Source organism: Sturnus vulgaris, chromosome 10 (genome assembly GCF_052056855.1).
Source record: "Sturnus vulgaris isolate bStuVul1 chromosome 10, bStuVul1.hap1, whole genome shotgun sequence".
Taxonomy (NCBI): Eukaryota; Metazoa; Chordata; class Aves; order Passeriformes; family Sturnidae; genus Sturnus; species Sturnus vulgaris.
Window position 1 is genome coordinate 15,075,781 of NC_142252.1, and position 26,917 is coordinate 15,102,697.

The 26,917-nt window shown below is 44.3% G+C and overlaps 1 long non-coding RNA gene across 4 annotated transcripts in view; it reads right to left on the reverse strand.

The window, feature by feature from the left end:
• Positions 1-25,928, reverse strand: part of LOC106850397 (uncharacterized) — a 79,980-nt gene extending 54,052 nt beyond the window's left edge. For 3 of the 4 annotated variants that reach the window (XR_015805747.1, XR_015805744.1, XR_015805746.1), the window contains exons 1-6: positions 25,602-25,928; positions 24,682-24,741; positions 10,933-11,042; positions 7,138-7,247; positions 6,655-6,828; positions 3,666-3,741 (exon numbers count right to left, since the gene is read on the reverse strand). This is a non-coding gene — a long non-coding RNA (uncharacterized LOC106850397). Of the gene's footprint in view, positions 1-3,665; positions 3,742-6,654; positions 6,829-7,137; positions 7,248-10,932; positions 11,043-23,899; positions 24,001-24,681; positions 24,742-25,601 lie in introns of those variants that run through there. The other variant, XR_015805745.1, reaches the window with a different exon arrangement.
• Between the last annotated feature and the right edge of the window lie 989 nt (positions 25,929-26,917).

The window sequence follows — 26,917 nt, forward strand, 5'->3', positions numbered from 1 at the left end:
TTACTCCAGAAACAATATTGTTAAGTGCAGTAGCCAGTGGGCTAATGCTGGATTTGTACTGCACAGGGTCAAACATCAGATTACCAGGTATTTATGTTGCTTTTTACTGAGGAAAGGAAAAATACATGGAAACAAGCTTTAGCACTCTTGGGCCCATAACAGGATAACTACAGTAGGATCAGAAGAGTGGAACTTAATGTTATATGGGATTGCATCTGTAATCAGTTCTCCAAATAGGAAATCTCATAATAGAAACTATTTTAATAGGACAAGCACACTGCAGCCATCAAAATATACACTCAGGGAAAAGACACTCCATTGCATCCATCAAAATATTCACTTAGGAAAAAGACAAAATATGACCTGCTCCAGTCTGGTTATTATGAGGTCTCAGAACATACACAGCTACCAAAATTACTATGTATATTACTACTGTGCTTAGAGGTTGCACTGAAGACCTTAGCTGCCTAATATAATCAAAGCTGTTCTGCCAGTAAAAGTTCAGGGGCTACTCTCCACCAAGTGAAGAGCTATGACAGAGTGCAGCAGGAGTGACACAGCTAAGCCCTTTGTCCAAAGGTTTACAGCCTGGACAGGCAAGGCAGACAGAGACGGATTGGCAGAGCAAGGTAAGGCAGGAGGAACGTTTTAAAACAATGTAGTGTAAGTGATGGCGATGTCACAAGACTCTGGGGACAAGTGATAAAGACCCATAAGGACACGCCCCAGAGGACTTGGGCTCAGGAGAGGATCAGCACTGTGGAGAGCATTACTGCTGGCTGTTACTGCAACCCATCGAGGTGACAGAGGGAACCTGGCACCGAGGTAAAACCCAGTAAGTGCCAGGGAAACCTGTGCCAATGACTTTGTAAGGACACAACACATTACCTAGATGAGCAATGGCTGCTTTGCTTATGACACTGGCAAAGGGCAGCCAGCACTGGCAACACACATCAAAAGCAAAGTGCACAACTACTTAAACAATAATGGGATGCAGCCTCTCAGCTCCTCTGCTAATGTCTAGGTGCACAGTCCTTCCAAACATGCAGCTGGGTGCAAAGGAAGCTCCAGGAGAGGTTATGGATTTCTGCAGGCTAATAACACTTGAAACAGATGAGCTTGAGCTAGTGCTTGCAGAGCAGCAGTGTACAAAGGTTTGGCCCAGAAAGCAAATTCACTGCACTATATTCTGCAAACAGTCAGCAGTGTCAGACTCTGTTCCAAGGAGCTTAAGATTCAAGTAAATAAGACAAGGTCATAGACATGTTTCATGGCTTGCCTGTGGTCATGTGCCATTGATAGCCTACCCAAAAACACACCTAAAATCTCCTGAGCTCCAGCCTAATAGCTAATCAAACACCTCACCTTCTCTTTAGCCAATACTTCCTTCTCTTGAAGAAATCAGGCCAAGAGAAGACACTTCAAACTACAGTACAGCATCTGCACTGAAAACAAACACATTTAAAGACACCAGACACTATGCTATTTCATCTATTATCTACTGACAGTTAATTTGCTAGGTTCTTCCAAGCATATATTTGCTAGTCAAACCTCCAAAAAAGCTGAAAAAAATAGCACCTCCTTCTGCACACCAACATATTCCTTCCCCGTGGGACAAGACCTGTTCCCAACACTGTGATGGAAAGCTGTTTCTGTACAAGCTAAAAAGTAGAATTCTTCCTGCTCTTGTCAGTGTCAATCAGTAAGGTCACTGCAGCATGAGCTTCCACTGAATGTGTAAAGGCATTCAATTAATCTTAGTTTGCTGAGAACTCAGGGAATTTAAGTAAGGTCAGAGAGTTAGAAGAGACCAGGAGACTCCACACTCCCACTGACAATACTTCCTGAAGAGCTGAACATGGACATATAATTTACTCCACTGACAAAAAAAACCAGGGTTTTTTTTGCAATCAACACCTTAAGCACATATACATTTACTTCACACACAAACATTTACATCCACACACCAGAAAGCAACAGATGAAACAACAGCAATAGGAAGGGTGCAGAAAATAATCCTGAAAATAGAGAAATCACATAAAGAACTCTAAAGCCCACAAAAACAGCCATGTGGGCCCAGACATCCCACAGATGCCACAAAATTGAACTCTGTCCAGGCACATTAAGAGACCAGAGGCCTTAAAATTTTTCTCCTTCATCCAGCCTCTGCTTCTCAAGGAAGCTCACCACTGTAACTCTTATCCCTCTGTACAAGGGAAAGACCATGGAACTATGGAGAAAACAGCAGGATAGAAACCAGGCAATCAGTAGCAGGATGAGGAGTCCCACGAGAAATGGGAAAAGGTAGATGCCATTTGAGAAAAGACCTACAGAAGTCGTGGACTGTGCCCAGACAGCAACAGGAAAGCAGCCTCAGTCAGAGAGACTCCAAATCCAGGTGCCCACACATGAATCAAAAAGTTCTCAGGCACTAACTTCAGAAAGTCTGAGTATGTGCTCAAAGCCCAAAGCTAGTGGCTCTCCCCTCAGTGCTAGAGACAACATCTGGGATTTCTGACGAAGATATCACCTTTTATGGTCCTCACCACACTGAAGGAGGCAGCACTGGAACAGCTCAGCCCAGCACATCTGTCAACTCTCCCAGGCAGGGCTGGGAATGCTGCACACAGGGATCTGCAGTCCCCATCTGGGTCAAACCTCTGTGCCTGAGAGCTCAGCAGGACAGCACTCAGCCCAACTTACATCACCAAATGTAGCTAAAAGGATCTTGACAGCTTTCTATCAGACAAACTTTCATTATTGCTGCTTGGACTGACTCTCATTTGCTAATGCAGAACAGATTAGAAGGTCTATCTATGTATTATGAGATTCTTCCTGCTGGTGCAGGAATCCATTTCAGTATTTAGAATAAGTAGCAGCCTCAGAAACTCAGCTTTTCTGATCATCTTACAATTGCATCCTTGTAAACAAGGAGACAGATTTTGCTCTGATCATCAGCAAAGAGAAAACAGCTTCTAAATGGCACATTGAACACAAAGCTGTGCTTGTGTCACCCCACAGCTGCACAGGTAGCAGGGGATTCCTGGCATTACCCTGCCAGGGAGTCAAGGAAGAAGAGTGGCAGGAGTGTAATTTTGCCAGCAGTGTTAAAGCAGAGCTGCTCTGTGTTGAGCTAGGATGAGGAAGCAAGGAGTCATGATCACAGTGAATCCTTGCTTCAACTTCCATTTCCTTTCTCCTCAACTTAGCAGGGAAGCTGAGTGAAAGACAAGACTGTCCTATTCCTGGGAACAAAACTAGAAACACTTCTAGGGAGCTAAGTCACTCTACAGAGTGACAGTGAGAACAGTTAACATTCCAAAATAACCATACAGGGCATGTTTATAACACTGATTGCTATAAACAACATCCTCTCCCCTTCTCTTGGTCTAAAAAATTACTCTGCAGATAGGGAGGATGGAGAAGATGGTAAGCAAAACTGTCCTGGAAAAACAGCCCACTGAAAATATTTTACAAGGGAAAGCATGCATAACTTTGGAGGCAGCCAGTATGGCTGGCAGACCAAGCAGCATGAATTCTTGCCTTCAGGATGACTGCTGGGGTTTATAAGATCTTTGTCAGGAGATGTCAGCATCCCTGGTGTATGGATTTACACAATTTCCCTTTTACAAATACAGAGTACCACGATCACCATCCCCATATACCTGCCTGCTCTTCTGGGATCGCTTCATCTCTGGCAACATTAGCCAGGCACAGTTCCTCCACATGCCAGTGCACAACCTGGTAGGAAACAAGGACAGCTTTATTCAGGAAAAAAGTGCAAAAATGAAACACCATTTTGGAAAGACACAGCAATAATTCATCTGCTTAAACGATCAACAAAATACTTTCCCATGTCACCTTGGCAATGTCCTGGCAGCAGCGTTCCATGACCAAGAGTGGTCCAACGGGCAAACATCCCATTTCCACATTACCTCCCTCTCCCATCCACTAAACCCCACTCATGGTTTGGCATCAGTGGGTAGCAGTGACCTAGCACAGCAAGGTCACTCAGAGAACAGCTCTGTAGGGCATCTTACAAAGTATTTCTAGATTTGTGGTGAGAATTCACCACTGAGCCCAACTACACGCCACAGAGTTGGGAAGGGACTCACTGGAATTAACTCTGCTCATTCCTCTGGCATCTCACCCAAAATTTCTGTTCAGAGAGCTGTTTCTGCTTCAGCATTTGTTGAAGATTGCCATTAAATGCAAGTCTTCAAAGGGAAAACCATTATTACACAAGAGTGGAGCAAAGACCTTGCTGCAGGGAATCCATGTTCCACTAGAAAGTAAAAGCCACTTCCCCAGTCTGTAATTCAGCTCCTACCACCCAAACATTTTAAAGTCTGTCATAATACAGTGACTCCCAAAACATCACTAGGACATTTGTGAGCACCTTAGCTGTATCTCCCAAAGCTTCTCTTTATATAATTGTATATTAAAAATTTTTGTGGAAGAAGCAGTTCTGTGCTCATCCTTTTTTGCTGTTCAACAACCTCATCACCTCACTATCTTGTTCTGGGCCATCAGACTGAAGGTTACAACATGGCTATATCATCTTATAGAGGATCTAAGGCTAAATATGAGTTTACTCATTGACCTTCACCGTTTTTAACGCCCTACATTTTGCAAAGTATGTCCCAAATGGGAAAAATCTTATTCATTATCTGGAAAGCCAACATTTCTCATCTGCATCCTACAGCCAGAGAAGCTGAGTCACCAGCTGCTTAAGCAACTTCCACTTCTCCAGAAAAGAAACTGGCATTTAGATAACCCTCCTCCCAAATCCACTCAAAGTTGACACAGACTCATCCCTGTAATATCTAAAGCCTCCAAGAAGGAAAAGCACTTGTTTTACCAGTCCATACCATATCAACATATTGTTGATATAGTCCATGAGTGCTCCCTCTCTGCAGAGAAGCAATATCATGCACGTGCAAAGGCTACAGTTCCAGCCTGAGATGTATTTCAAGGGTGACCCTAAACCTGTTTAACAAGAAAGCTGCAGACTCTCAGCCTGCTCAGGGAGGCGGGGAGGGCAGTGTGGGGTAGATCCCACACTATTTATTCTGCTCTAGGCAGACTAAATCCTTAAAAACAAGGAGAAAAGCAGCCTCTCCCGCCCCAGGCATAGCCAGAGGGCTACTAGATGAGAGACCCTGCTCTCCAGCTACCTGCTGCAGCACTGTCAGTAGGTGCACACTGAGCCTCAGGATACCCTGGCTTGTGAAACACAGGTCCAGACCCTCATTGCCTTCCACACAATCCAGAATCAGCAGCAAACCTCCTCCTCTCCCCCATTCACAAGCCCACTCCATGTGTTTGGGGGTTTTTGAGTGTTTTTCTTTTTATAGCTCACCTCACTTCACACGTGTGTCTTTAGCCTGAGGGCTGGGACTAAGCTGGCAAAAGTTGAAGTTTGGAAGAGAACATACCCAACAAACAGGCCTTCCTTCTCTCACCAAACAAACCAAGCTTAAGGCAAAACCAAGCTTGCAGGCATCACACCCAAAGGACAACACAAATAGAAACAGCCTTGCAAGCAACAGCAAACAGGATTGAAAGGAGTGTGACTTGGCTTTCCTCAGCAGGAGAGGCATTGACCTCCCCTGAGGTCAGATCCCACACAAACATGGGCTTTATTATCAAGGAACAGAAAGAGGCATTGAAGAGGCACCAACACCTGACAAAGAGGTCTCATAGCCCAAACCACACACTTGGTTCTGTGTATCCACTTGTCCCTAGCTCTAACCAGTCCCAACATTCCTATACACCTAAAAGTGCCACCAGCCTCCTGCCAGGCAGCTAACCCTTGGATGTCACAGGTGCTCTTTGTTTCAGGAAATAAGCAGTGAGTTATTTACTGTGTTGATTCATTAATTTCTCCCTGATGGTTTTGGAAATAGCAGACTTCATTCTGTTTCCAGCAAGTCCCACAAGAAACAAACCATGACACAAAGAAGGATCCTTGCACTTACTACACAAATTTAGGATTTTGCTCATGAGCTGTTGATACAACGGCTATAGGGTGTCATAGAGCATTAGTGCCTAGCTACAAAACCATTTGTTACCAAATTGTATTCTAAGCCATGGCTCAAGCTCTCCCCAGATCCTATAATGGGTAAGTTAGCATCAAAGTGAGGCTTCCAGCTGGGAGAAATTTAATGGCACTGTTTTACACAGCACACCTCATTAGTAATAAGCAGTGCATTGGACAAGAGAAAAATACCTACCTTGCATATACTGAACTAACAAGGTCACACATTCAGATGTTAATACTGGTATGGCATCATGCTGAGCTAGAAAACCTCCTGGAGCAGCTTCTATCTCTGCATTACACAGATTTGTAAGAAAGCCAGAAGTTGAAGGACAACACAGACTGATTAGACACAAGCCAGACTAATGAAGCTGGGAGAAGCTAAGATAAAAACAAGATAGACAAACCAGGCAAAGATCAGATACTCAGGAGTACAGGACCTACAAACCTAGAGAAAAACAGAAAAGATGCTCTGGTAAGTTCCATGGCTTTTTGCCTTTCCCAAATGGGAACACAAGAATAAACCTGGTTAGATAACTTTTCCACATTTTAGAGTTTTTCAAATCCATTTACATTTTATTCCCAGCCATATACAAAAGAAACCCCAACAATACCTTTAAATCTGACCTCCAATTGCACATGATGATCCAGAAGTATTTGGAACATTACAACAATCTTTTTTGACATGTGTATCAAGACTTTTGTTTAAACATCTTCAGAGCTCGAGTATGTTTAGGTGCACACTCAGAAGTCACAGCCAGCCTGCAGGTCTGCTTCTCAGCTGCTATCTGGAAAGATAAAATCATGCTAAGTAGCATTGCTTGGTTAGCCATGACAGTAATCAATCAATCTGTGTGCTTCAGAGTGGAGTATTCTACATCAGAATAATGAGAAACAAAGAAAAGCAAAACAAACAAAAATTTAAGCTGTTCTCTGAAAAGCATTAAAAACAAAGTCAGATCATACCAGACTGCACGTCATTTGGAAAAAATACTCTTAGATCAGGGCTCTGGGTAAGTTCCTGAAGAGATCTCCATAGGTAATGCAAAAGAACAGGCACCACTACCTCCTGGACCAAAGGAGAGTTCAAGACTTACATTAGACCAACATGCAAGCAAAGACACCATTCTCATTTCACTGCTGCCTCTTGTACAGGTGAGTGATGGAAATGACCCCCATACAGCTGCTACAGATGCCACACTGCATTCTAAAAACAAAACAGCAGGGAATTAGTTGAGATATCAGCATTTTGTTAGAGTGCCTGAGACTGATTGATGGTCTGCAATTTTGCAATAAACTTTAACTGCTGCTAAACTGTACATACAGCATATATGAAAGCAGGAGTAGGATTAGGTCCTCCACCACTTCAGACCCTCCAGTCAGTATCTCAGCACTTCCTGCTCTTCCCAACTGACGATAAAGCAATGCAAGGACATAATAAAACAGTGACAAAATAGGAAACTGAACCCAGTTCAGATGCCCCAACTGAATGGAATTTCTTGTCTCCAAACCATACAGGACCCTACATTTTCCAGCCCTTTGTCCAATTCACTTCTAAGTATCTCCCAGGCGGAAAAATATTTCATGGTCTAATAAGCATCAGTGTTGGGAAAACCAGCTGACATTTCCCTCTGGGGTTAATGTGGGCTAAACATCATGAGAATTGCATTTTGGCTAAGTAATTCTGCTTCCTCTTACATGATTTCAAAGCACCCATCTCAGCTGAGGTCTCAGGCCTCAACTCCTTGGGCAGCTTTGCCTGGTTTATTCTCTGAGATATCTGCAAACACAATCCAAGTCAATAGAGGAGGTAGTTTAGCTTAAAACAGATTTTTCTCTACTATAAATCCTAATGTTTGCAATGATAAGGGTGGCTAAGTTTCCCATGATTCAAAAAGCTTGAATTATGCATTTCACAGTTATTAGAAAGAATTCTAAGCAAATACTGGTCACTTCTGGTAACTGAGCATGAGGTATGTTATTTTTAACATGTTTGGCTAACCTCACCTTAAAAACCTCTAGTGACAAGAGCCCCATGACATTCCCAAATATTTCAAACTACTGCATCAATGTCTACCACTGGGAAGGTTTCCTAAGCATCCAACATGATTCTTCCTTGTTACAATTTAAGTGCATTATTTCCCAACATATGTCCATTGCTATGGAGAACAGAGTCCTTCTCCCTCTCTGCATGAGTTTTTCTACATTTTTTGAAAATTCTTTTTGTACTTTATTTTAATTACGGTTAAGTCAGCTTTTCCGCCCTCCCTGGTCTGAGGTTATGCTTTTAAGATCTACAATTGTTCTCCCTGTTCTCCTTTGGCATCTCCCCATTGTCCACATCTTCCCTGAAATGTGCTCAGCAAATTGTACACAATGCTCCAGCTGTTTCCCCAGGACTCTGTCGAGTAAAAGAATTACAGATGACTCTCCTGACACTGCATGAGTAACTAGCTCATGGTTCTTCAGAAATTTAAGATTTGTGCATTCTCCTGCTGCTACACAGCAACTCAAAATATCCTCTGTTCTTCAAGATGTGGAACAAGCTAGCAAAGCTCGTCAGAACTACAAGTAAGGGATGTTAAAAAGAATCCAGATTTTAAATAGGGTTTCATTAGAATTTATCATACCCTTAGTTTAAAGGGGAAAAATTCAAAAACCCCAAACACTCTGCAGACTTTCATTAACTTATCTGTACTGTCAGTACCAGATCTGTTTTGAAGTACACAAGCCTGACAATACCCTTGGAAGAGAAAAATAAATGAGTTAGTCTCTGGAGGAATTATTTTGAATAGCATGTGTTCCTGGCCTGTTTCCTTGGGGCCTATTTTATGAACCAGTCCTCAGGAAAAAAAAAAAAAAAAAATATATCAGTCTCACCATCAGGTCACCAGGAACTCAATTTTTTATTTTAGCAGGGCAGTAACTAATCTAAAAGTTCTGGGGTGCTATTGGGCTTAATCCTGAAATGAAATTATGCTACTTAAACAGAACTAAACTGTCTTCCAGGCTCCAGCATCATGGGTGTCTAGTTTGTGCTGGTGATGTTGACTGAGGATCCATCTCTCAGGAGAAAGAGCACCTAACCCAGAGTGATCACAGAACAGGCAGCTTTTCCATCTTTCCATTCCAGGCTGGAAGGATTAGCCCCAGAGCATCCCCAGCACTGACAGGGTACCAAACAGGACCTGCAGCACAAAGCAATGGTTCAGTTGCTGTCTAGTGGAAAAGTGCACAAAACCACTGCTGTGCAGTTCACAACAGAGAAAGTCAAAGCAGGTAATCAAACAATCTGATGGGAGTTAAAATATGGAGGCAGGATATAAGGCAAAACTAGAAGAAAGATAATTATTTGGAAGTCCCCTCAAGATATGTATTTCCACTGCTTTGGTCCTGCAAGCATGGGAAGACAAGCTGTTCCCTCCCAGATTGCCATGCTCTCTCTTTAGAGGCTTCACTGAACTTTGAGGAGGCTCATAATAAATTTTTGAAGAGGAAAGCCTTCAGTCAATGGAAGAAGAAGATAAAGGGAAATGAGCATTTTTTAAAAAATTCAGTGCCCAGGATTATGATCTAGATTCATCTAATTGTACTTGGATCCAGTGAATTAGTTCCATCCATTGTAACAAATGGAACCAATTGCAGAATTTGGATGTGGGTCAGTATTTGGAATCCAAGCCAAAGGTTGACAGCAGGCTTTGTTACAACTCTTAGTATTTAAAGAGTAAGGGAGGAAAGAAATTAGAAGAGAGACACTATTTGGCACAAATTTGGCTCCAAAATGCTGAAGCTCTGGTTATCAGGATACCTGCTGATCACCACAAACACAAAATGGGGGAAAACAAGTGGCACCAGCCAACCTTCTAAACATGATTAATAACAATGTACTAGGAGGAATGCTAAAATACAATTCTTGGTCTGGGTGAATGTCTTTCAGTATTCTGATTGGATTTATTGCCTTACAAATAATTAGGGAGAGCCTATTAGAAGACCTAAAGACTTTCATGCAAGTAAATGAACACCAGCAATGCTTTGATGCCATTTAATCTACTGCTGCTTCCCAAAGGCTTTCTCCACCCCACTCACTACCTCAAAAACCATTATTTTCATCTCCCAGTCTCACAGGGGCTGGAACAGCCACGTAATTGTGCTGTGCTTCCAAATACTGCACGTTGTAAAGTTGGGTTATTCTGCTTCCAAAAATACACACTCAGGTTCTGGAGGAGACTCCAGGTGAGCTAACACATTTCAACAAAGCCCATTTTATGCTTCTGTTTCAAACTGTTTTCCAAGCTCACACCTAGTGGGTAGGAGAAGCAGTAGTGGCCTGCACTGGTGAGCACCCTGTGCTGACTCAGTTTCCGCTCATAAACAGGCTGGTGAGTGCAGGACAAGCAGCGCCTTTGTGAGAGGAGGCACAGGGCTGTCACATGTGCCTCAAGCATGGCAGCAGGAGCCAGGAGCACCAGCACGGGGGCTGGGATGGGCAGACACCCCCCTCACTTCTTGTGGCCCCTTTTCCTAAGCAGGAGTATCCTCCTCACCAAGCAGCATTCTAGGGGCACCAGGAATGCTTGTTGGTGTCTGCTTAGTATTCAAAGATCCCTGGAACCAAAATCTTTTAGAAGCACAGACTAAAGCTGGAATTTCCAGTCAGCCAGTTCAAACAGTAAACAGGACACTTACTTTTCACAGGGAAGGGGTAATTGGCCCTTGGCACTGCTGAGACTCTCACTCTGGACACAAGGGCTCTCTGCATACCATGGCTCAGCTCAAACACCAGCACAGGCTGTCTACAGGAACAACTGGCTGCAGACCTCTGGACTGTGCATACATATTAGTGCCATCCTCCTGAACCAGCTCTTTCTAGGCAGAACTATTTTAAAACTGACCTTAAAATCTCTTCTGCAGAGCCAGCAGCAGCAGAAAACCTTGGTTAGACTGGAGACTTCTTGCTTCAACCACTCACCAGCATTTCCAAGCATTTGCAGAAGTAAATTGGCTGAAGAACAGGAAAAGATGAAGGTTTCAAGAAACATTCAGACAGGACTTTAGCACTGGCTTCTCTGCAGCTCAGGCAGCAAATGTTGACAACACTAGGATACTGCCCAGCTCTGCTCCACCAACCCTGTTTGACACAAGGACGGAGTGGGGAAAAAATACAAGAATATTTCAGCATGTTAAACATGACAGCTTCATCCCCCAAAAACTGCATACAAGGGAAGGTTTGCCTCAAGTGGCTGAAGAGGCATTTATAGCCAGAGGATGGGGGATATGAGCAGGATTTAAATGCCAGCCCTATACAGAAAACTTGGTTTGTCTGAACAGGGTTACAGGAAAAAAAAAAAAAAAAAAAAAAAAGAAAACCCTCACTTCTAAGCTTTGACAGTTTGAGCTTCTTAATCCAGGATCACTTCCTCCCAGTGGGCTCCCACCCCAGTTCTGAGGTTGGGAGTTGAGACCTGGGGAAGAAGTAAGTTGCCCTTGCTGCATATGTGTTTTGGAGGATTGGGAGCCCTGCAACATGTGTTGACCCAGGACAAATCCAAAGTGAATTTGTCTTGAGTGACAACAGTGATGCCATAACAGGCTGGTGAGAGTCAAAATCAGTCCCTGTATCTACAGGACCACAGCAAGATTACCCCAAGCTCTCTCAGCGGGCACCCACTGAAATGTTTTTGTCTTTGGAGTTTTATTCTCACCCTTGGTTTTGGTTGTTTTAATTTGTGTGTTTCTTTAATAGGTTGAAATGCTAAATTAGGGATGTAGCAGAGATCATCATCCACACCAAACTGTAATCTGCATTTCAAGTTAAGGGATGCTTACAGGGATAAGCCACATCTCCAGACCTGAATTTCTCCCTTTAAACACTAGGGTGAAATCCTGCCTCAGAGATAAGGCCAGGCTTGAGTCCATCTTCCAATGAGACCTATTCCAGGCCCAGTGAGTAATGCTGCAGGAGAATCAAGAGACCAACAGGCATAAAACCCCCTCCTTCTTTCAAAACACAAGTGATATAAACAAGGAGACTCTAATCTATAAAGAGGTTTAAAAAACAGTTTTAAAATTTTTTGCAACCAAAGATTTTTTTTAGTCTGCTAAGAGTGATTTCCCATGCCTGTTCCATGCTTTTTGTGAGTACTATTTGGACTGAACTGCAGGGCGAGGGGAAGAAAACCATAGAAAAAGGCCTGAAACCAAACATCAGCATTGCTTGTAAGAGCAAGGAGAGCCGTTCCAGAGGGAGCACCTGTGCCGGGAGAGGGCGCATGGTCCAGCGGAGCCCCCAGCCCCGGAGCGGAGCCTCCACCTGCCTCGCTCCCCACCCATCCATCCATCCATCCATCCATCCATCCCTGTTTATCCCGCACAGCTGCTCATTCATCATCCCCGAGCCCACTGAGACTTTTTTTTTCTCTGCGCTCGCCATGTTAGCGCTCAGCTGCCTTACATGACACCATGACCTACTTTATTTTTTTTTCCCTCCCGGAGAATAGCAAAGTGCTGCTTCAGTGTGGCTTGCAAGGAGGAAAGGCAGAATTAAGCCGTGCTGGCAGAGCAAACCAAGGCCCTTTTCAAAAATTCGTGGCTGTTTGTGCAAAGTGAGGCAAGGAGAGGTGAGGCCAGTCCAGGCACTCCAGACTGCACAGCTGAAAACAGGGGGATAACAGGAAGAGAAGGGTCTTGTGTTTTGAGTCTGAAAGACCATGCCTGTAATACCTTCACCAAAAAATAGAAGCCCACCTGGCTTCCACACCACAGAGCTCAGATCAGCTGTTTCAGAGGCAAGGGTAAGAAACACCATCACAGGCAGCAGCAAGGACTCAGAGAAGCAACTGAGGGAAGACTGGCTCAGGAAACACAGGCTCATTTCTGTCCTCCCCTACAGACACCATCTAAGGAAAATGCTTAGACCCAGAGCCTCCAAGATAATCAATTACACGCCTATATACCAGAAAAGTCAATCAGCTTAACCATAGCAGGATTTCCTCAGGGTTATCTCCACCACTTTCCAGTGCAAATGACAAATCTACATTCCTTTGAGGATGTGGATTTTAGTCTCCATATGTCTCACTTCCCTGGTGTTTGAGAAGAGATAAAATTTCCCTAATTCTTCAAGGTATTCTATGCAGCAGACTGTTAGGCTTGCCTAAGAATTCAGTGAAGGGGTACCTAAAAGAATAATCTGGAAATATCAGCTCCTAAAATAGCTAGAATTTGGTCTGTTCTGTGAGGCCAGATAATCCTTCAAGAATTTTTTATTCTCTTATCCATCCAGGCTTCCTTAATTCTTAAGCTTTCAAAAGCTTGTCTAGCATGATTTTAAGGGTACATTGCTCTGGTTTACCATGGCTTTCTTGAAACACAAGGATGGTTGTCCTTGGCAGACAAGCTCAGAGCACAACTGCAGCAGAGCAAGCAGTATTAGTCTGCACTCTAACAAGACTGGAGAGTCAAGACAAGCTATTTCCAGACTGGTATTTGCGTTCTTCATTGCTGGAGAGCTTGCAGAACAAACAGAATGTACCACCACGTTTGCAGGTCAGGCCCAAAAAGGTCCCCATGATTTTTGCTCCTTTCCTTTCAGGACCTGGTTTGCAATGGGGCCAATGCAGACATGGTTTGGCAAGAATGGCACAAACCCTGGCAACACTCATGTGCCTTGGGATAATGCTCAGTGGAAATCACTGACAGAATTGTAACCTTGAACCAGGCAGTGAAAGTCTGACCTAAGGAATGGCTCCAGCAGCTGCAGGCATTTATATATTCAATCTCAGAGCTTTAATCACTACAGTGCCTGCTGCTAGAGAGGAGCTAAAGAGCTCTAAGGTGCAGCACTAAGCTTTGAGAACTTCTTACTATTAAGTTTAGGACCTAACCCAACTGGTACCTGCTGGAAGTCACTGCCACTGTACTCGCCAGCCCCTGATGCAGAAGGCTACGTTGTGCTGTTCAGGGAAAATGATCTTGTTTCACTCACCTCTGAATAACCCCTTGGGGTTTATTCTGGCTAAGCATGTCAGTAGCTGGGGCAGGAGGTGCTGAATGTCCAACATGTCACACTTCACTAAAATACAGACCCCATCCACCTCAGAGGTGTCCCAGATACACAACTTACCCTGTGCTGTGTCCAGCTGCCCTGGTCCACGGGGCTGGAGCAGGAGATGCTGCACTTGGGCATGTTCCAAGTACCAAGCCCTGCTGGAGTCAGCTGCAGACTGCAGCCTCTCTCCTGTCACATACCATCCACATCTCCTTCATGTGACCCAGAGTGGGTCATATGTTAGGAGGAAAAAAAAAAAAAAAAAACAACAAAAAGAGTGCTGACAAACTGATCTTCGCTACAGAATGCATTTGTGAATAGAAAATAAGCTCCAGGGCTCACAACCTAAATGCAGATACCAACAGCTCCTAAAAATATAACCTAAAAAAACCCAAAAAACAAACCCACACCTGAAAACTGCCCCTCAGCACAGGAGACACTGTTCCCTTCTGAGCATCTTTTTTTTCCAAAGCCCTTCTGGAACCCAGCTGCTCTGCATAATCCCTAGTTAGGGACAACACACAGCAGCCCAATACAAGCTGCTCTCAGTTTTCCACTGCAATTAGCATAGGTGGTGTTTATCTTATTTTAGAGTGACCTGGCTCCTCTGGGGAAGGCCGTTGTCTCCAGTTCACTCAAAGACACAGCAGCTGCTTCTCTGCTTTCAGCATGAAGTGTCCTTGCAAATGGCTGGATGGATGAGTAGAGGGTAAATGAGAGTCACTACCAGAGGCACTGAGTGTGCATAGGCTCACTGCTAAACACCTGCAATCCTTCCCCAGAGGCCACAAATAAGTTTCAGTGGCCTTGTCAAAAGTTCAGGGAGCTGCTTTCCAAAAGCCATGGATTCCCTGGTTTGCCCAAAACTTGTGGACAGAAGAATAAAACAACCCCCTCTCAGCTGACCCGCACACAAAGAATAAACACAAGAGACAATAGGCAGCAGCAAGGCACTCTGCACACTCTTTTGGCTCAAACATATGCTTTTGGGCTTTACAGATGTGCAGCTGGCATGCCCCAGGACCTACATCCATCCTTCAACACATGTCAGCATGCCTAGAGATACCAAACAAGCATGTGCATTCAGACAAATGGGGTTTTGAAGCCGATCTCCAGCTCATCCTCACTTACTGCACTTTGGTTCACTTCACAAGGTGATCTTGGAGGGTGCAAGAGAGGCTCCTTTCAGATGAAGCCAGACAGAAATACATGCCAGAGCATATCATACTCCAGATGCCCACATCCAATCCCAAGAGAGTAGAGCTAATCCAGAGGAAAACACCCCCAGAAATGCCAACAGCACTGACCTTCTGTTCTCAGCACCATCCAATTTACCCTGCAGAGCCACTCACAGTACTCAGTGACACAGAATCCCAGAATACTCTGAGCTGGAAGGAACCCACCCTCAGAGCCACTCCAGCTACGCCTTTGCTCCCACCTGACTGCTTTCACCTGCTTCTCTTGCCTGGTGCTTCAATGATCAGTCCTCAGAGACTATTTCTCAGCCTTTATTGCCTGCAATTGCAACAGCTATCCAAACAAGGCCTTCATTCTCCTTGCCCAAGATGTCTGAATAAAACAAAATTAATTCATTGCAGTTTTTACTGCTTCCAAATTTGCTTTCTACAGATGTTTCCCCCATTTCACCAGGAACCATTATACTTCAGTTTCAGCTGCAGAAACCATTAACCCATTATGAATAGGCAATATTGACCTATTTTGAAAAGCTGGTTCTAGTTCCTCTACCACAATAAACAATAGCAGCAAAGCTGCTTGGCACTAGCCACCTTCCGAGAGGCTATTCATATTCTGGTGTTTGTGCATGGTTTACGGCAGGGATTCTGCATTGTTTATTTTCTGTTTCTCTGCAGACAGTGGCATTGTTAAACAGCATGTGTCCGAGAGAATCCACCCTCTCCATGGGATCTCCTCCCAGCTATTACAGCACTTCCCAGAAACCTACTGAGCTCTGGAATAAACAAGTCTCAATGGGGGGGACTGAGCCCACACCCAAGAACTAGAGTGCCATGAAGGCTCCATAGCAATGAAAGTAACTTGGCTTTGCATGAAACCTTCCTTCTGCCTAATGAAAACCCTGTGCTGTCACCCTTCCTAATGATGCTCTCTCTCATCCCTTACAGGCAGAAGACACAATAATGGACTTTTCTCTGACTTGCTCCAGCTATGATATGGGCCACAAGAGATGTTTTCCTTCTTACCCATGAGCTTGGGCACCCAAAGCACTTCACCTTGGATAGAAAGAACGGAGATCAGTATTTAGTACAGATGAGCTGGAAGGGGGATGAGGAAGCAGGGAATTCCTCCCAGCACTGAGAAGCCTTCCACATAGTCAGTCAGTCAGTTTGTTTTTCCTCACCCATGCAAAATTAGACCAAATGCCAGATTTGGGGTCAGGAAGGAAACTCCTCCAAGTCCAATTGCAACGACCACTATGTAAATAACTCCTGTCTTTTTATTTCCCCCTGCAGTTTGGGGCTTGATACATCCTCAGTGTCATCCAGCCATTCTTCTCTGGCAAACACCCTCCCAGCAGCACTGGAAATCCTCTGCTGGCATTTTGCCTTACATACATTCACTCATCTCCTGTCATACAATACAGGGAGATGCTCTGCAACATGTTATATTAGCAAAGGCCAGGACAGCCCTGCTGGTCTAAACATCTCATATGCAGTAAATTAGGATTGTGGCAACTTTGATTCATTGATTCAGACAGTGCATTTCATACTCACATTCCAAGGGTTTGGGGTTTTTTTTTTCTGGCTGGCAACAGATGTCCAACATTTCTGCTGCACAAGGGAATCACTGAGCAGTGAAGACATGGGCTCATTGTAGGATCTGTAGCTGGCAGCTCACCTCTTTTCTGGGCCAGAGCAGGCCTAGACTGACAAGCAGTATCAATGATTGTTCTCCATATGGCATGAGAGGGAAATACTCCCAAACAGGAAGAGAAACACTCAGGCCTGCATTTCAAAGATTTTGCCATCTGACCTCAGATTTGCTCTTTTTTTTTGTAATGGCTTTGAAAAGCATTTACCCATCTATCTGGGTCTTTCAACATTACCATGTTTACAAGACATGCACATTTCACTGCTCTTCATAATTCATTCCCTCTACAGTCAAGCTCACACACAGTCAAAGCAGAAGCCCTTCAGAAGCACTAAACCCAATACTAGGTTGCATAAAAATGATAGTTCCCATATGTCCTTATAAACACCATGCCAAACTGTATTGTGCTCTATTTACATTGTGTTAACATCTACCAAATTACCAAGCCAGCAGGAGAACATACACCCATTCACATTTCTAAACAAGGCTTATAGTCTGGGTGAGCATTAATTTTTGTTGGTTTTTCTGTCTTTTTTTTTTTTAAAGCAATGTCAATGAAAAAAAAGAAAATTTTAGCATAAACTTGGCCTGCAGTTTCATGTTACTTGCCAGAACTAAAACATCTGCATTCTGTGGTATCAGTCCACTTGGGGACTTTTAATTCAGAGGCAGCCAGAGTTTTGGATGGTATTACCCCTGGGAGAGCTTCCTGTCCTCCTGACATTTCACGTGGTTCAAAAGAAAAGAATTTAAGCTACCATGACTAAATTCTCTCTGTCATTTTACTTTATTTTCAAGTGTACAGTTCTACAAAACAAGGAATTAGGTCTGTTAATACAAACTGAGGATTTTAAGTTACACTCTGGAAATTTCCCTCCTATCCAGGGATATTTCCTGGCTAGCAGCCTTCTAATTTTCCTGGACCTGGACTTTATAGCTACTAGCTGATCAATCTCAAGGCTTGGAATAAGAGACCTTCATCATAGTTTTTCAAATGAGGACCAAGATCACTCCCTAGGGAGACAAAGTCAGAAGTACCCAACAGATCCAAGCAAACAGGCTGTTAAGCCTGTCCTCTCCCTAACAGCAGCAAAAGAGAGAAATTTAGCTCTAGACACCTTCTGCCCAGGCTCATGAAATCTTTTTCTGACTAGGGTAACTAGGCAGAAGATTGTGGCAAAAGACTGGGACCTTCCCTTTTAATCTATATGGTTACAGGCAATACCTCTCCTTATTTTACTTGTACACAATAATCAGTGAGATTAATTCTAAGACCTCTGTGAGAAATGCCAAACCACCCGGCCCAGATTTGAAGCAGAGGCTGAAGTCAGGATACAGTAAAAGTTACCTGCCCTTTAGAGGCAGGTTCTGGGTTCTGACTGCAGCTTCAAGGGAATTGTGGTTGCCTCTTCTGGTACAAAGAGAGGTTCAGCAGGATTTTGGTCACAAAGTGCATCAGTGCCTAGACCAGTTAGAGCTGAACACTGGAGACCACAATGAGGAGCCAACCTGAACCAGACCAGAGCTGGGGACATGCAAAGTGGGTTATACAAGCTGCATGACCTCAGAGCACTGATGTAACAAGAGGTTCCCCACTGAACCTCTCAGGCAAGCTTTCATCATGGACTATTCTTCTTGTCTTTCTCTCCTAAGTCACTCTTCAGCTTCCCTTACACAGGTCAAAGGACAGTGGCAGCTTTCATTCTGCTCACTTAGGGTTGATCTAAACAGACACGGAGGAAAGATAAAAGATCTTCTAAAGAGTTGCTCAGCTGTCCATCAGACCTGAAACACCAGTGAGCAAGAGTGCTAACAGGCCTCAATTCTTCATGCACTCACTCTCTGTATCACTGCAGATGCATCAAACTACAGATTCAAATTAATTTGTCATATTCCAAATACCAGTTTATAGCTATTATATCTCTAGCAGAAGGCAAAGCACAGGAATGTTTGGAATTCATCATACATGCCTTATTATAAGTTTGTTTACTCTTCATGTTTAAGACATTTGTCAGATCTAGAACAAAAGGAACACAGATCACTACTTCCAGCCAACAAAACTAATGGAGATGATTTTCAGATACTTCTGTTTGAAACTATACATGCATTTGGTAGACAATGCAAGTGAAAAGCTTTGTAGTCAGCAGCTTGGGCATAAAACCCAAGGGAGTTCCTGGGTGGTCACATCCAATTCTCCAGGCTGCCATATTTTAGACAGCATTTTGGATCATCTCTGCAAGCAAATTCATGCTCAGGTCTTGGATTTCAACCAATATTTTGTCCTACTTTTCTATCTGTGATGGTGATGCTTCCTTACTTTGGTCTTCCAGCAGCACACACTGATTATTCAGGGTGAGCAGAGGTAAGGTATGATTCAAGAAAGGATCTCGTGCTTGAAGGAAGATTTAAGCCTGTCCATCAATCTTTTGAAAAAAGGTCACTGATTTTGTCAGGAAGCCTAGTGGTCTGCATCAAAAGTTGTGGTTCTTTTGTGCTACTTCAGGCTTGAACTGAAAAAAACATATGGTAAAGTGTCCTTCATTTCATCCACACCTTTCCTCTCCCTTGTTTCTTTGAGGAACTCAGGAGCTGATACAGGATTGCCACAGGCACAGGTAGGTCACATAGATGCTGACAGCCTCTACCATGCAGGATGCAGCTGTGTTTCTAAGAACAAATTCAGCCGCCCTGGAAGGGAGGAAGAAAGCACAAGAATTTGCCTGTGGTCCACAACTTATTTATAGCCACAACTGCAGTTAGAGTTCAGGTCTTGCTGGCCACTAGGAAAGCACAGTCTGAGCCTCAGCCATCTGTTTGAAGATTAGGCAGCCTCCACCTCTGCCAACTCCTCAACTTTAATGAAAATAGGGTTGGGTTTTTTTCCCATTAAAGCTCCTCCCAAGCTTAGATTCAAGAGCCTAACAGTAACATTTCAAAAATACCTCAGTGATTTGGGACCACAAGTCACAGTAATTTCATGCAGACACTGTGGTGTAGACTGATCACTGACCAACTCCTACTATGGAAAAATTTTGGCCACCATCCTTCCAAAAGATGGCAAGGAAAGGGCTCATCTCCAGAGAGACAGTGCAGCCTTGGAAAAAACATTTTAGTAATACTTTGTCATACACAGCACCACTGCTGGAGTTGCTAGAACTCATTCCTCTGGGACATAAATTCTTCTCCTCAAAATGATATTTAAACTATATAGTCATTGTTTTTGAGCACAGTTCAAGACATTCCTTTTCCCTTAGCATATATGCCTGTTTGACCTAAACCTAGGAGTTGTGAGAACTCTGAAGGACTTTTGGTAAGTGAGCCAAACTGTAAATGAAGAAATGTAATAAATTACTCTTTGAGTCAGGGAATGTCCACTACCTAAACTTCACATCTCAGTTTGGGTAACAAAACATCTCAGAAAATCCAAATTTAGCCTGGAACGCACTTGTATCTTTTGCGATAAACTTATTTCTTAATATCCGAGTTCTCTTAACATCTGCCCTAAAGTGGCCCTTCCTATATCATCTTAAAAAGAAAAAAACAAAATGAAAAAAAAAAAAGCAAACACTGTCTTCCCAAAGTATTGATGGGATCTTTCAGCTGAAAGGGCCAACTGATGTTGGGTTGTAAAATTTTAATGTTTAATTTCAGGGTAGAAGAGAAACCCCACCCCTCCACCTTCCACAAAAGCTTCAGGAAAATGCTTCAAGACCAGTGTTTGCTGCTAGCAAAAGGCTCATTGCACATAATCTCCCAGGGGAAGTCTCACAAGAGGAAAGGCTCTCCAAGACAAAGATCTCTCCCAACCAGCTGGAAAACAACACGCCTTCATTAATTTATTCAAGATACTGGGACTTTTGCAGAGCTATGCTACAGATTTGTGCAATACCCATATTGCAGACCTCTGGGTTCTAAGGAAAATATGAAAGAAGGGGTGGGTGGGAGAAGAAGCCTACAATGGAGAATTCTGATTTCTGATCTTGGACCTTTATTAGGGGAGGTCAGGACTCCCAGCAGTGCACATCTGCTGTATCCAAGGGTAAGCGAGCACCCAGCTCCTTCATTTTCATACACAAATCCCCCTTTCTGAGAGGTGCTCTTGTTACTCACTGTACACCACAGGCAGCATTTGGCAGCCTCCAGCACGCAGAGGCTGTTCCTGCCCAAACCAGCTCCTGGTCCTGATCACAGAGAACACAAGGTGCTCAGTGTTCACACACCTGTTCACAGCCCAAGAGCCCTGGTTGGTGATCAAAGCCCTTATCTCCCCCACATGCTTGCTATCAGCAACTGACAGCATGTGATCAGATCCAGGGCAAAAAACAGACTTGCACCTGAACACATTTTCCTATCACAACAGCCTTGACTTTTCCTCCTCAGCACAAGCCTAACCTAGACCACTGCTGAACAAACTCAATGATCTCCAAGGACCACACGAAAAATAAGTGCTGTTAATAAACTGTTTGATCAGTAAAGGACTTAGTACCTCTGGGATGATCAGGAAAAAATGTGGAATATAAAAATGATCACAGAAGAGAGGCTTGGTAGGGACTCCATTCCAGCTGAGCTGCTCCAACAGCTGGGAGCCATGAGTGCCTCAGATCAGAGGCTCTCAACACCACAGTGTGTTTCCAAGCAAGGGGTAAGGTGGGGGCAAGGCTGTATTTACCTACTGGCAGCACCCAGACCTGCTGACAGAGGGGGCCAGGAAGCCAAGGCAGTGGGAGAAGCTGCCAGTCATGGCTCAGCAGGCAGGCATGGAGCTCTCACAGCACATCAGCCACCTCCATCAGGGCCTCAGCACAGCCAGGTTTGCTGCCAGGAGCCAGCACTGACCATCAGTAAACTACCACAAAGCTGCTCTCCTCAACCTACACCAAAGCACAGTCCTTCCCCAGAGCAATGAACACTGCAGCTTAACTTCCCTGCTCACCACCACCTTGAAAAATAAGTAGGACAACATGCTATCATCAGTTTTTCCTTTGTTGCTGCATTGGATTTTGTTGTTGCTTGTTTCTTGCTGCTCACCATCATCCTAGAAACAGCAGATACTGAACAGACAGAGCCAGCACCAGAGTAAGAGAGGGCCTAACACAGCCATGGGCCCCCTTGAAAGAGAAAGGGCAACCACCAAGAAGATAAGCTACAAGTATTTTAACTTCCACATGCACAAAGATCACATTAGAAAATACTCTGATATCAAGAAAAAAAAAAAATCCCCAACTTTTTATGCTATTTAAAAACTGTAAACACTTCCAAGGGAGGGAAAGGTGAGTAGAGGGTCAGTCAAACACCAAAAACCCTGAGTAACTTTAACAACACATATATATTTTGGCACACAAATTACCTCTCCAGACAGCTTCTGCAAGGTCTAAGCAGCTTAGCAAGCTTGTGAAAACCGAGAAAAATTGAAGTGGCTGTAAATTATGGTGTTATGAATCAGATAAACTTTTTCTAGCATGGCTACTGCTGTAATCCTGGACTTTGGCTTTGCCTGCAGCCCATCGCTAAAACCTTCCATCAGGCTGCTTGTTTACCTGCAAGGAAAGATGCCTTTGGGTTCAGATGTTAGTTTAGACTTCACACAGGCTCCCATCCCAAATCTACCACTTGTTTCCTGTTGTCATCCCACACTTCCACTTGCACAGGCAGGCTGTAAATACATCAGCAACCTACACCATGACAAGGGCCATAAAAATTAGAATACATGAATGCGAATCACTTCCTCCCCATTCTGCCCTAGGCCTGAGGTTTTGGGGCTTTTCCCCACCCCCCTCTTTCCTGGGAAATGTGATGAAGAAGGGTGGAGTGGCTCAGGCTATGTACAAATATTCAGACAGTCTCTTAGCAATAAATGGATCTCAGTCAGTTCTATTATCTGTCTGGCTGTGGCTCCTATTATCTGCTGTGAATTGTAGCAGCGATCTCTGGAACAGCATTCAGGCACCATCATTACTTCCACACCCTCCAAAGACTGCACTGTAACAAGGCATGCTGGATAGTACTTGCCATTAGAAGAGGGAACATAAAGGCTTCAAGCTATGACTAACACAGTAAAAGGCTCTGCATGGGGCTTTTACATTCATTGACCGGGGTTTGTTATTAAAGAAAATTCTAGGTTCAAAACCTAGACCTGCATTTTCTACAGCACGTCAGCTGACTTACACAAAAAGGTGATTTCATCCTGTTCTTGTTCACTTCCCCACTCCCCTCAGCTAAATCCTCATGGAAGGCTGCAGCTGGAGAGTGGGGAAGGCACAGCACAGACCTGCCTGGAGCTCACAGTCCACACATGGGGACCATAAGACCAAAGCAGTGAATTTGTTCAGCCCAAAGTGCCTGGGAGCCTGTGAGGCACCACAAATGCAAGCACCACAGGGAGCATCCAGCAATCCAGAGCTGAAAGCCTCCAAAGCAGCACTCACATGGCTCCTTGTTAGGAACAGGAGTTTTGGGATCCAAACCCACATTTTACTTCCTTGCGTTTTTCACAAGCCCTCCCATTTGTTTGAGGCCCATCAGAAAAGCCTGGATTGAAATCCAATCTCCTCCCCCAGGGTAGGATAAGGGTTTTAAGAGAAAAAAACTCTTAAGTCTCCCTCTCGTGCCAGCAAGGCAAGGCCACAAACATAAACTCCACCAAAACTCATTTTCTTATGGGTTTCTACCTGGCAATGGATTGGTTTCAGCTTCCCAGGCACAGAATCTCTGGACGGAGGCTTTCCTGAAACCGGGACATTTCAGAAACCTCCCTCTCCTACATAGCTTCCCTAATGCTTTCCTCACTTGGACACCTATTTCACAGCATGGCTTAATATCTTACTATTACCCATCATTCAGCATGGCTGAAAAATTAGTCATCAACCTAAGAAGTTATTAAGAAACACTTGATACTATGATTGCTTTCCTGTGGAATGAAGCAAAGGGATGAGGTAGGGGAGGGAAGGTGGGTCAAACCTTGCACTTACAGTCAGGAAGGCTTTCCCAGCAGAGGAACAGATCTCCTGGGGACTTCAGCCCACAGGAGAGCACCCAAGATCCCAGCTTGGCACAGCCCCTCCACCACTGATAGCCCAGAGGCAGCTGGCAGAGGCTGCCTTAAGTAGAGCTGCTGCTCCCCAGCAGCACCACCCATGGCTAATGTGCTCCAGATGAAAGTCATTCCTTGGCCAAAATTGCTCCCAGGCCTCAGCTGGGAATCGAGGCCCTTCTCCCTGCTCTGCCCTTGGGAATTGGGTTCAGGAGCAGGGCTGGCCCCTCTTCCATCTGTGCCCAGAGCAGGACAGGGACAGTAGCTGTTTCTGGAGCATCATGCCATGGGCTGTGATGCCCAGGGGAAGGTATGGGAGATGAGGGAAGGAGCACAAGGTGAGCTGCACAGGGTCCACTCAGGTTGGAGACTTGCAGCTACTGCCACCAGAAGCATCTCTTATCATATCTTGTGTACCCCAAGGCTTTGTTTAGGCAGAGTGGCCCAGTGCTGTATTCCTGCATCCTCAGATGGCTTCTGGCCACCCCAAAGTGCTGTCACAGGCCACCCTCTGCTCTTTCCAGCTCTCCTACCCAGTGTCCCGGGAGCTCCTCCAGCTCTGCAGATGGTGTGATGTGCAAGCCTGAGCTGGAGACAGTGAATGGCACTAGAAAAAGGGAAAAGTTATAATGGGAAGATAAGGGGGACAGCTGGGAGCATTGAAAAAGGGCATGGGATTGATCACAACCACAAAAAGCAGAGAAGAACAGAGTATCACACCTCTTCATGGCCATTTTCACATGCATAGTCAAGGCATCTCAGGGTGGAAGAAGACATAACCTGTTGAGGAAAAACAAGAACCAACAGCCTGTAAAAACATGGCATCTCCTTAGGCAAGATTTTTTTTTGTGAGGCAGAGCTGAGCTATTGTGTGTACCCGTTCAACCCCACCACCCTGAGAAGGCATTTGCTGGGAAGGGGCTGCCACTGGCTAAGAGTCCTCGTGCCCACAGCAGGGCTGGCTGGAACAGGCAGGCTGAAAAGCTGCATTTTAAGTGGCTTTCTGTCAGGCAGTGCCAAATATTTGGGAGGATGTTTTGAGAAGGGAAAAAAAGAAAGAAAGAAAGACTCCCTCCAATTTTATGCTAATAAAAACATATTTGGTTTGTATACAGTTTATATGCTTCATAAAAGTGCTAATTACTCTCCCAAACAGAGGAGAAACAGAACAATTTTTTTGCATCCCACCCTTTCTCCTGCCTTACCCTCTTTACTTTTATGACGCAGCACTTATTTAAGTCGGAATAGTGCCCAGCTTATTCTGCCTTTCGCATGGTGCATCCTCACTTCTCTTCCCACTCATAACAAAAATAATAATAACTTGCAAATCTATGTCAGTGGAAATTTGGAAAAAGATTCTGAAGGGAAAAAAAAGTCTCCAAACATAAAGCACACAAGGACTCCAACAGTGCCCCCCCACACCCCTTTCCACAACTTTTTCCTTTGGTGCATACATTTTTCCAAGGTCACCTCGGAGGCTTTTCCTAGTTGGCTATTAAAACAAAAAAAACTCTGCCTGCCCCAAGAAGCACATGAAGCCATCACTGTGGCTTGGACTGTTTCCCTGTGTATGGATGCCATGGGAGAAGCAGCAGGGCGGGGGGGTTGAGCTGATATTTTTCCAAGACTTTTTCTCTCACCAGAGGAGGATGAAGATGGAGTGATGAGTGAGGTTCCGTTTGTCTGGCAGCATGAGTCACTCAGCAGCAGTTTCCGATACACACTTTTTTCTTTTTTTCTTTCCATTACAGAAATTGGTGTCATTTATTCCTTCCTCCTTCTCAAGTAAAAAATAATAATAATAATAAATCCTGCTACCGTTATGTCTAATTTATTCTGGGAACTTGTCTGAGGACCCACCAAACCTGGGGGGAAGGGTGATTTGAAGCACAATCCAAAATATAATCGGCTCTGGAAGCTTTTAAAGAGACTCCTTTAAGGCTGTGCCAAACCTTAAAGAAGGAAAATACTTCCACTAAATCCCTCCCACCATGAATGGGATCCTGTATGTCTGAGGCTTTTTATTGGCTGGGTGGTTTTGGGTTGTTGGTTGGTTGTTTTTTTTATATCAAAGATGTTACTCTTTCAAATAGGGTCTGAGCTCTGTGGCTTTTCAGCAGGCAGTGAATTCTTGCTCCTCGGGCATGCAGTGATCTGACACAGCCCTCCCCCACGCTGGGTCGGGTTCTCATGCTAAGATCTGGCTCCTGGAGCTTGAGCTGTTGTTTTTTTCTGGAAGCTGTTTTTTCCCCTTCTTCACCCTTTAAAAGCAAAACTAAACAGAGCTAAGCCTTTTTTTTTTTTTTTTTTTTTTTTTTTTTTTTTTTTAAAGCCTCTCAGGGCCCAGAAACCCAGCCTGACCTCCTTACTCCTGAAATATCAAAATATTCCCACTGTCTGCAGGCAAACGCTGGTGCTACTGCTGGTGCTCCACCAGCCCCCCTGCATCCAGCCAGAACCAGGGGTGAGGCAGGCAGAGAACATGAATAAGACATCACAGTTGTAGTCAAGACCACCCAATCAATGGTGTTAGGAGTGATGTGTGAGCATAGCCAGGCTTCCTCTTATTTACCCATAAATGAACCCCCTTAGGTCATGCTCCAGGTCCCCAACACACCAAACCCAAGCTGTGCCCCTGCTGTGACTCACCTGTGTGGCAGAGCTGAAGCAGGCTTTAAATGGGTACAATGCTACTACTACTAATAATAAACCAGTCCCCTGCATTACCAGAGAGCAAGGATGACTGCAGAGCCTAAGTTTAATTATTTTGATGGAAGAGTATCTCAGGGAGTAATGGAAATACTGTTGTATTTTATCTAGAGCTGGAGGTCCTGCTGCCCTATAGCTCTTTCTTTCATGTATATCCAGGTCTGGAAATGCATACCACTGTAATTTGTGTTTTACAAGGAACAGCATTAATAAGCCCCACAGCCTGTGGTTGTTTATTCTCTTAGAT